We start from the raw sequence: 11261 nt of genomic DNA, 5'->3' as shown, positions 1-11261 counted from the left end.
ATTTAAAGGTACAATTTGATCAGTTTTGATGCATTAATACACCTGTGAAACCATCACCAAGATAAAAATAATGAATTTTTTGCTCTCAGAAGTTCTATGTGGACCCTTTGTAATCCCTCCACCCACATCCTAACCTTCCACCCCCATCCAGGGAAACAATGGCTTGCTTTCATATAAAAGGAGTTATATCGTATGTACTCTTTATTATTTATTTATTTAGAGTCTGTACTCTTTCCCCCCAGCATAATTATTCTGTTATTTATTCATGTTGTGTGATTCCACAGGTGTGTGTTTTTGTGTGTGTGTTTGTTTGCACTGCTGAGAGTATTCTATTATATGGATGTACCACAAACAAACACTTGTCCCAATGAGACTCAGATTAGTGGACTGTAACACTCTTTACCACACTCCCCATTTCTGTACCCTTCATATCTTTATTCATTGAACATCCAGGAGTCAGTCTTCCTCTCCTCAGAGAGTCCCTTCATATGGGCAACCCCCTCAACCCCCTTGTTCCTCCTCATCTCCAACACCTGTCTCCTCCACTCCACTCTGGCCACTTCTTCCTAAGTCACACTTTGACCCTTGTCATCACTACTGTTCCACCTCTGAAATTACTGATTTGAACATTCCCCTTTCTGACAACAACTCCTAAACTTCCAACTTGTTTGGGAAAGTGCCCCCTCCCCAAGGTTCTTTCACCTCATCAGAACTTCCCAAATGTTGATAATTAGACTGTCTCTTAATCTATCAAACTCCTCTTGTCTTCACTTCCCTCTCTACTGCTCAGATTCCACGTCCTGTTTCAAACACTCTTTTATGTACTACAATTTCCCAGACTTTGTCCTTCCCTCACACTAACCCTTAAAAAAAAGCAATTTGATGAACTCCACCATACACCCTCTTTATACATATGCCCAGGCAACTGAGGGTACAGGTACCACTGTGTGTTCATGGTCTCCCACTTAAACTGGGCTCCTGACACCGCCTGACAACACTTCTCATCATTCTCTTTAGCAACCACCTCAAAGCTTTTCGACTCTCCTCAAACCTTTGACCACTCCCCAATAACATATGCCTCCCTACTCCCAGCTTGTGACTTTGCCTCCTGGATCATAAAGTAGAAGCCTTTAGATACTGAGTTGTTGAATTTTCTACCTTCCATATTTACAGCAATACCTGTGAAGTTTTTGCACCCCCTTTCTTCCCTCCTATTACAATGCAAGAAGCATCCTTCCCTTTGAACTTCCTTGTGTTCTCTGGACCTTACATATGGCCACTTTCTCAGGAACTCTTAATTTGTCCTATTTCTCCCTTGTGCCTTTTATCTCTAAATTTTTCTCTTTACTGGATTCTTCCCAGTATCCTTTTAAAATATCCTATATTCTTCTTCTTAAGGGAAAGTGTCCCTCTTTCATTCCCTTAACAAAAACCCTCATAGACACCTCTCTGGACCCCACATGCTCCTCCAACTGCTGACATCTCTCTTCTTTTATCTTCAGAGCCAGTCTTTAAAGAGTTGTCTTTAATGGTATATTCTGGCTTCTGTTCCCCACCATGTCACTGCAACTGTGTTTACGAAGGTCACTAAGAAACTCCTCATAGCTAAATGTAATGGATCCTCGAGGCCGTTTCTTACTTAACCATTTAACTCATTTAATGTGTTGTTCAGTCCCTCATTCATGAAACAAATTAGGCTGGACAAGAGATGGAATGCAGAGCAAAGAAATTCATTACAATTGGACAACTGGAGACCTAGGTTCTAGGTATTTTTCTCTGATACCAACCTTTCTGCTACTAGGTCACGTATATCTCTGAGTCTTAGGTGCCACATTTTTAAACTGAAAAGAAGACTTCAAGTATGCAAAAGTTGGTGTGTGTGTATGGGGTGGGGGATGGACCAAATGTCTTCCTGAGGTTCTTTTTAGCCCCTGGAATCTATGGTTGCTGATTTTGAGTCACACACGAGTTAGCAATCACATTTGTATGCATGGTTCAGTGTTCCCATCTTTGAAGGGAGATATTTTCTCTTGTTGCCTAAATTACTTCTAGGTTATAAATTCACCTTTGGAAGCAATATAAACTCTTTCACTTCTCCAACTTTCTCTTTACTAATGACTGGATTTTCTAGAGGGGAATAACTAGTCAATTGAAATATCAAGTGGCTCTTTTACCATCCTAAGAATCCTAAGCCATTTAAATTCGTAGAAATAAAAGTTTGGTCACTGGTCAAAGCACTGAGAGGTAACATTTTTTTCTGTCCCACAGATGAGAGCTATCAGGAAGACATATACAATGTTTATACTGGCCTCAGTACTGTGATCACTACTTCTTTAGTCTTGGGGCAGACAAATAGTCTTAAAAAAAACTTGGAGAGGAAAAAAGCAGCATAAGTAACAGAAAGCAAAAACTTTGTATTCCAGACCACTCAACGTGGTGTGGTAGAAAGAGAACGGACCAACAGTTAGAACTGGATTTAGACTTGGTCCAATCACCAGTTTGCTCTGTGAACCTGGGTCAACCATCCAAGTTGCTCATCTAGAAAATAGGGAAGTAACAAATTTAGTGGCTCTCCCAGCATGACTGTGAAAATCAAGTGAGCCAAGGCATAGAAAATACTTTAAAAAGTAGAAAGAACTCTATAACTCAAGACATGAATTAACAGAGAAATAACAATGTCCTAGTAAGAAAGTTCTATTGGAAGAAGGAATCTCTGAATCCATTTGCAGTAGATAGGGCATTAGATTAATACTTCAGTATTCCCAACTAGCAGAATAGTGATTTGTTGGGGGGAGTTTTTGTCAGGGAGAAGCAGATTAGAATTTTTGGTTTCAAAGTTGATCTTTTAGCTTACAGAAGTTGAGCTACACTTAAGATGACTTTATGACTTTTTAGCTATAGAGATTTTATTTTGTAGAAATTTTTCAAAAGGGTTATTGCTTAAAAAAAGAACAAACCAGAAAGAAATACAAGTCTTAATGGAGTAAAAAATAGATAATTTAGATCAGTTAATTCCTTCAAAGGTTGAAAGGTTGATTTGGAAGAAAACGGACCCTTGTTTCACTGTTGATTATCAGAGAAAAAGTTCTTTTCCCCATTCCTTAAGTTTCTTGCCCTAAAAGATACCATGTAGAGAGGTACAAGGTCTCTTAGTCTACCATGTTTGAACTTATCTCAAATATATTAATGTGAAAGTCAACCAAGGTATATTAAATTGTGTGAATTTAGTAATTTTCGTTTCACATTTTTGTCCCTTCTCTCATAGTCCTACAGGCGGTACAGTTGTAATCTTACACTTTCTTTGTAAATTTACCAAAGAAAACCAAATAGACAAATAATTTTATACATAGAAATTTACGTTTTTCCCTCCACTACTCAAGATTTTGATTAGGACCACATAAAGAAATTTGGGCTTTTTAAACATATTTTCCTCCTCACGCACTTTATATTCGACTGTCTTGCTACTACACAGATGGTTAAAGGTCTGCTAGCAGTTCACAAATGGTATTGTGAAAAATTATTGGGGCACCTGAGTGGCTCCGTTGGTTAAGCTTTTACCTTCAGCTCAGGTCATGATCTCAGGGTCCTGGGATAGAGCCAGGGGTCTGGCCCCCAGCTCAGTGGGGAGTCTGCATCTCCCTCTCCCTCCCCCCAGGCCCTGCTCATGCTCTCTCTCTCTCTCAAATAAATAAATAAATAAATAAATAAATAAATAAAATCTTTAAGAAAAAAATAAAAAATTATTAAATGATTTCATGGTTCATCCGCATTCCATCCAGTTGAGAAAATTATCCGGTAATATTTGGTCTCAAGGATTAATATGCTTTTTTGTCATTCTAGAGTACGAAGAAGATAAAGCTCTCTACAAATACATGGGATTTGAAACTTTACTTATTTATATCTGCAAGATTCTTACTTTCAAATAGCAGAATCCACTGTAGCTGGTTTAAGCAGAAGGGATTAATTAAGAATTATCAAATCACTCACAGAAATCTCTGGGATGGTTAAAGGGATAACTATTTTAGCAAAACAACCACAGCAGGCAAAATCTGCCATTTGGCACTATCCACGCTGGAGGGTACCACGGGGGAGATGAGATGTCATTGCAATCAGTGCTCTTTTTTGGCATTCTTTTAAAATGTGGAGGAGGAACACAAAATGGCTTTAAGTTGTTTTGTTTGCTTGTTTGTTTGTTTGTTTAATTCCAGTATAGTTAACATACAGGGGTATATTAAATTCAGGTGTACAATATAGTGATTCAACAATCCTATACATTACTCAGTGCTCATTGTGATCAGTGTACATCTTTAATCCCCTTCACTCATTTCACCCCCCCCCCACCTCCCCTCTGCTAGCCATCAGTTTGTTCTCCATAGTTTGTTTTCGGGCTTGTCTCTTTGTTTCCTAGTTTGTTAGTTTTGTTTCTTAAATCCCACATATGAGTGAAATCACATGCATTTGTCTTTCTCCTACTGGCTTATTTCACAGAGCAGTATGCTGTCTAGATTCATCCATGTTGTTACAAATGGCAAGGTGTCATTTTTTTATGGCTGAGTAATAGTCCATTGTATTTAGATACCACATCTTCTTTATCCACTCATCTATCAAGGGACACTTGGGCTGCTTCCACAATGTGACTATTGTAAATACTGCCACAATAAACACAGGGGGTGCATATAGCTCCTTGAATCAGTGTCTTTGTATTCTTCGGGTAAATACCCAGTAGTGGAGTTACTGGATCGTATGGTAATTCTATTTTTAAGTTTTTGAGGAACCTCCATGCTGTTCCCCACAGGGGCTACACCAGTTTGCCTTCCACCAACAGTGCACCGGGGTTCCTTTTTCTCCACATCTTCTTCAACACTTCTTTCTTATGTTTTTTGATTTTAGCCGTTCTGAGAGGTCTGGGGTGATATCTCATGGTGGTTTTGATTTGCATTTCCCTGATGAAGAATGATGTTGAGCATCTTTTCACGTGTCTGTTGGCCATCTGTATGTCTTCTTTGGAGAGATGTCTGCTCATGTCTTTGGCCCATTTTTAATTGGATTATTTGGGTTGTTTTTGTTTTTGTTTTGTTTTGTTTTGTTTTGGTGTCGAATTGTATAAGTTCCTTATACATTTTGGTTACTAACCCTTTTATGGATATGTCATTTGCAAACATCTCCTCCCATTCAGTAGGTTGTCTCTTAGTTTTGTTGATTGTTTACTTTGTTATGCAGAAACTTTTAATTTTGATGTAGCCCCAATAACTTATTTTTGCTCTTGTTTCCCTTGCCTCAGGAGACATATCTAGAAAAATGTTGCTATGGCCGATGTCAGAGAAATTACTGCCTGTGCTCTCTTCCAGAATTTTTGTGGTTTCGGTCTGACTTTTAGGTCTTTGATCCATTTGAGAGTTAAGGTCTTTAATCCATTGAGATTATTTTGGGGTATGGTATAAGAAAGCGGTCTAGATTCATTCTTTTGCATTAGCTGTCCAGCTTTCCCAACGCCATTTGTTGAAGAGACTGTCTTTTTCCCACTGCATATTCTTGCCTCTTTTGTTGAAAATTAATTGACCATATATCAGTGGGTTTATTTCTGGGCTCCCTATTCTGTTGATCTACGTGTCTATGTTTGTGCCAGTACCATACTGTTTTGATTACTACGGCTTTGTAGTCTCTCCTGACATCTGGGATTGTGATTCCTCCAGTTTTGTTCTTCTTTTTCAAGGTTCCTTTGGCTATTCAAGGTCTTTTGTGGTTCCTTACACATTTTAGGATTATTTGTTCTAGTTCTGTGAAAAATGTCCTGGGTTATTTTGATAGGATTTGCATTAAATCTGTAGACTGCTTTGGGTAGTACAGTATGGACATTTTAACAACATTTGTTTTTCTAATCCACGAGCAGGAGATCTCTTTCCATTTGTTAGTGTTATCTTCAGTTTATTTCATCAAGGTTTTATAGTTTTCAGAGTGCAGGTCTTTCACCTCATTGGTCAAGGTTATTCCTGGGCATTTTATTATTTTATTATTTTATTGTAAATGGGATTGTTTTCTTAATTTCTCTTTCCGCTACTTCCTTATTAGTGTATGGAAATGCAATGGATTTCTGTATGTTGATTTTGTATCTTATGACCTTCCCAAATTCATTTCTCGGTTCTAGTCAATTTTTGGTGGAGTCTTTAGGGTTTTCTCTATATAGTATCATGTCATTGGCCAATAGCGACACTTTTACTTCTTGCGTACCAATTTAGATCCCTTTATTTCTTTTTTTCTTGTCTGATTGCTATGTCAAGGACTTATTACTATACTGAATAAAAGTGGTGAGTGTGGACATCCTTGTCTTGTTTCTGATCTTAGGGGGAAAGCTCTCAGTTTTCCCCATTAAGTATGATGTTTGCTGTAGGTTTTTCATATATGGCCTTTATTATGTTGAGGTAGGTTCCCTGTAAACCTACTTTGTTGAGGGTTTTTTTTTAAAAATTTTTTTTTTAATTTGACAGAGAGAGAGACAGCCAGCGAGAGAGGGAACACAAGCAGGGGGAGTGGGAGAGGAAGAAGCAGGCTCCCAGCGGAGGAGCCTGATGTGGGGCTCAATCCCAGAACGCCAGTATCACGCCCTGAGCCGAAGGCAGATGCTCAAGGAAGGAGCCACTCAGGAGTCCCTGTTGAGGGTTTTATCATGAATGGATACAGTACTTTGTCAACAATGCTTTTTCTGCATCTATTGAAATGATCATGTGGTTTTTACCCTTTCTCTTTTTGATGTGATGCGTCACATTGATTGATTTGCAAATATTGAACCACCTTTGCACCCTGGCAATAAATCCCATTTGATCATGGTGAATGATTTTTTTATTGTGTTGTTGGATTTGGCTTGCTAATATTTTGTTGAGGATTTTTGCATCTGTGTTCATCAGAGATATTGGCCTGTAGTTCTCCTTTCTTGTGGTGTCCTTACCTGGTTTTGGTGTCAGTGTAATGCTGTCTTCATAGAATGAATTTGGAGTTTTCGTTCCTTCTTGTATTTTTTGGAACAGTCTGAGAAGAATAGGTATTACCTCTCCTTTAAATGTTTGGTAGAATTCACCCAGAACGGGTGGAGAGTGTTGTGCTGTGCTGGTTCCCACCGGTGTCCATATATTGAGTCTGGGAGGCTGGGGAGGGAAATGACGCCTGCCAGCTGTTTTGTTCTTTTTTTTTTTTTTTAAAGATTTTATTTATTTATGTGACAGAGTGACAGAGAGACAGCCAGCGAGAGAGGGAACACAGCAGGGGGAGTGGGAGAGGAAGAAGCAGGCTCATAGTGGAGGAGCCCGATGTGGGACTCGATCCCTGTACGCCGGGATCACGCCCTGAGCTGAAGGCAGACGCTTTAAGGACTGCGCTACTCAGGCGCCCCAGCTGTTTTGTTCTAGGAGAGGTCTCCCAAAGATCCCTGCCCCTCCTACACGGCGCCTGAGATTAGGTAAATCTCCTTCCCATATAGCCCAGGGTAATTTTCAAATTTTCAAACTGCTGTTTGTTTGCTATATCTTAGTGAAGCTGCTTGTTGTGCTGTCTTTTTAAGGGCAGGGACTCAGTTTACTCCCACCCTCCCAGCTCTCTCAGACCCAAGCCTGCTGACTTTTAAAGTTCTAGGTGTTAAGACCCACCGATTGTAAGAACTCATGAAGTTAGGCCCTGTGGTTTTCAAAGCCAAATGTTAGGGAGATTCATCTTCCCTGGGTGAGTCCCCCATGCCTGGGATGCCTGGTGTTGGTGTCTGCTCCCCTTCCCTCTCCACACCTGCAGCCTCCTTCCCTCTTGTGGACAGTCCCACAGGTCCCTTTGGCTCCAGACCGTGTCTTGCCCCCCCTCCCCGCCCCCGTCCTCTGCCCCTCCTCTTTGAGGTGGTGTCTTCTCTACATTCAGCTGTTGAGAGTCTGTTCTGCCAGTCTTTGGGTCATATTCTGGGTTTTTTACACTGATGTGCATGTTTTCTAGTTGTATCTTTGGGACAAGGGGAGCTTAGGATCCTCCTGCTCTGTCATTTCCTCCTCCTATTCGGTCACCTTCAACAAAAGGTAATCATTGAATCCATTGGTGGATATGGAGTGTTCATTGTGCCATTATTCTAACTGTATATTTTATATTTTTCATATTGAAATATCAGTGAGAAAAGGAAACTGAGTCCTAATCCTGGATCCAGTATGGATGTTTTCCCTCCTGTTTCTCAATTTCCTCATTTGTAAAGGGAGAGGCCTGAATTTGAGTGCATCTGATGTTCTTTCCAGTATTCACACACTGTAAGTTGGGAGAAGTGGGTTTCCTTTATGAGAAATATTATTAACAATAATCATTTACTACCTCAAAATCTGTCTCTCCAATAGACGAAGAGGTTATTCATTAATCTGGATGACTAAATGGGGTCCACTTTCTCCTTCATAACTGCTCAGGTGTCCTACCCAAAACAGAAGTCGGGAAGACTTTCAGACTGTATTACGGTCATAGCCAACTCTACTTCCTAACATAGCTATTTCTCAAGGAGCTTAAGAAGTTATTTCAAAACCCATTTCATTCTGTTTTTTGTATCATTCCTCAGTGTTTTAAAAATAGTTTTTGATGATCAGAAAAGTTGCAAAGGTAGCCACCCCCAAAATTCCCATATACTTTACACTTAACTTCTCTTGTTACTATTTTTGTTACAGTAAATAAACCAACGTTGACACATTATTATTAACTATAGTTCATAGTATATTCAGATATCCTTTGCATTTACCTAATATATTTTTCTGTTCCAGGATCCCACCCAGGATACCACATTACACTGAGTCATCATGATTCCTTAGGCTCCTTTTCACTGTGACAGTTTCTCAGGCTTTCTTTGTTTTGATGCCTTTGACAGTTTTGAGGAGTACTGTAGTCATGTCTCAGTTGGAGTCTGTCTAGTGTTCTTCTTTTTTTTTTTTTTAATGATTAGACTGGGGTATGAGTTTGGGGGAGGGAAAGCACAAAAGGGATATGCTATTCTCATCACAGCATATCAAGGATAAATATTATCAACATGACATATAGTTACTTTTCCCCTAAGTATATTTCAGATTAGTTAAATTTACCTTCCATTTGCCAAAGACACAAAGGGATTGTTCTTCAATATTCATAGGGAGAACCTGTTGGGATGCCTGGAGGTAAAAGCCATGAAAATGTGGCTCCCTCTAACCTTAAGACTGGGTTTCCAGGAGTTTTTAAGTCTGGCTGTTCCACACCATTAAGTGTTTCTATCAATTTATGATTCCAAGGGCTTCAGCTCCAGGTAAGTAGAATGTGACTCTGTTTCCGGATGCACCTGTCTCTCCAAATTTCAGGGAGGTTTTTTTTCCTGCAACCTTAGTTCTCTGATGGCTTTAAGAAAAGTCATTCATTTTTCAGTTTATTCAGTTTTTTCTTATTGTAAGGCTAAAAGTGACATCTTCCCAACTCTTTACATGTCAAAGCTGAACAGTTCACTCTGTTTTAATGCAAGTTTATTCAGCACGATTCCTAAAGGAAATAAAATTAGTGGTCTAAAACCCCTGCTTCAACAGGCAAGTGATCTTTGAATTGAGTTTTCTGTTAAGCTGGTTTTACTGTATGAAATTTAAAGTGCCTTGGAAACCAGCTGTCAACAAAAATGTGTTTCTCTTGACTAATTTGTCCCCATTCTGTTTAGAGGCACATGGTAAAAGGTTATAAAAACATCAGGTTTTGAGTCCAAAGATATAGATTTGCAGGGTTTTGAGTAAAAACTTACTAGACCATCTCTGTCTCTGAGACTCAGTTTCCTTATATTTGTTAAATTTCTTGGCGAAGGGGATTTCATCTATCTTTTAATCTTAAGTGTCTAGCACAAAACCTGGCCCAGAGTAGTCTTCACTGAAAATTGAATTGAAATGCCTGCCCAATCAATCTCATAGTGTTGTTATGAGGATTAAACAAAATAATGTACATGAAAGCTCTTTGCCAACTTCAAAGGGCCTTACAAATGCTGCTCCTTTATTTATTTATCAGTCATCGATCTTGAATGCCTGTCTACATGTGGGCATTTTTTTTTTTTGATGCTGTACAGATAAGGAGGGAGACACTAAAAAGAGTTAATTTTTACTCAAATTGTGGGTTGATTTCTCTTATAGCAACAACAATATACATTCCTCAACTTGTTCCATTTAAAATCCTGGCACGTGTTTTGATATTTGACAGCTCTGCTGTCAAGTAATTCTGTTCTACAATTAATCATGCCATAGCCATTTCTTCCACTACTGCCACAATATAATGGCATCATTGTATATGCATACATAGTACACTTGTATACTGCTTAAAAGGAGGTAGAGCAAATGAACTTGAAAAATTTACTACTCTGTAGATCACAGTTATATTGCCAAGATTTATTATTAAACCCATTCTATTTTAATGTCATTACGGCTCCAATCTGAGCTTAGATAAAACATTCAGACATTGTAGTTTTCTATCTCCTTGCTTGAGAAATTGAGATTCTGCCTTCTTTGAGATGTTTTGAGTGTCAGCTAGGTGTGCTGTACAAATGGCTGGGATCTTTAATGATCGAATGTCAGCTCCTGGGTTTTGGTTGTGGTTTTGTCTGGTCCAGTGCTGGACTCAAAGACAACATCTACTCCATCTCCTCCCCCACTGTTGGTGACTTCCTGAGGCAAATGAGTTTGCCACAAATCAAGATGCTTGCAACAAGCATCTCTATGAACCTGTTCCATCTCTCCTTGGCAACTTGCCACTTTTCTTCCCTTTTAGCATTAAAACCCCCATATTTACCAAACGTCTTGGCTTCCTTAGTAGATTAACTGTTTCATGGGAATCTTAACCGTCTACCACAATCATGTGTTTCTCATAGAGATATCTTACATTTTAAACGATCTCAGGCAGTTTTGAACAAATACATTACCACTGTTTTTCATTAGAATCATTTCCTGTTTACATGTCTAATTTGTCAAGAAATCAGATCACAAATTACATAAAGGGCAATCTAGAAAGTATGGATATGGTGGTCAAAATTTCATGTAAAAATAGATTTAATCCTTTGCCCTCAGAGGTGACTGTAACTACTTATACTGCTGACATCTTGTGACTTGCAGACTTTCATCTTTTTGAACTTCCATGTGGAATCGTCATGACCAATACTCTCATGCAACTGCATAACCACACCATGACAAGAATACTGTGAGTTGGTATTGAATTGCTCAAGAAGCATGTGTTATAAACACAATCACAGCTCCATATTCAGTATTCAA

Source organism: Ursus americanus, chromosome 1, assembly GCF_024610735.1.
Source record: "Ursus americanus isolate L20-20 chromosome 1, mUrsAme1.1.p, whole genome shotgun sequence".
NCBI classification, from domain to species: domain Eukaryota; kingdom Metazoa; phylum Chordata; class Mammalia; order Carnivora; family Ursidae; genus Ursus; species Ursus americanus.
Note: the sequence above shows the minus strand (reverse complement) of the source record.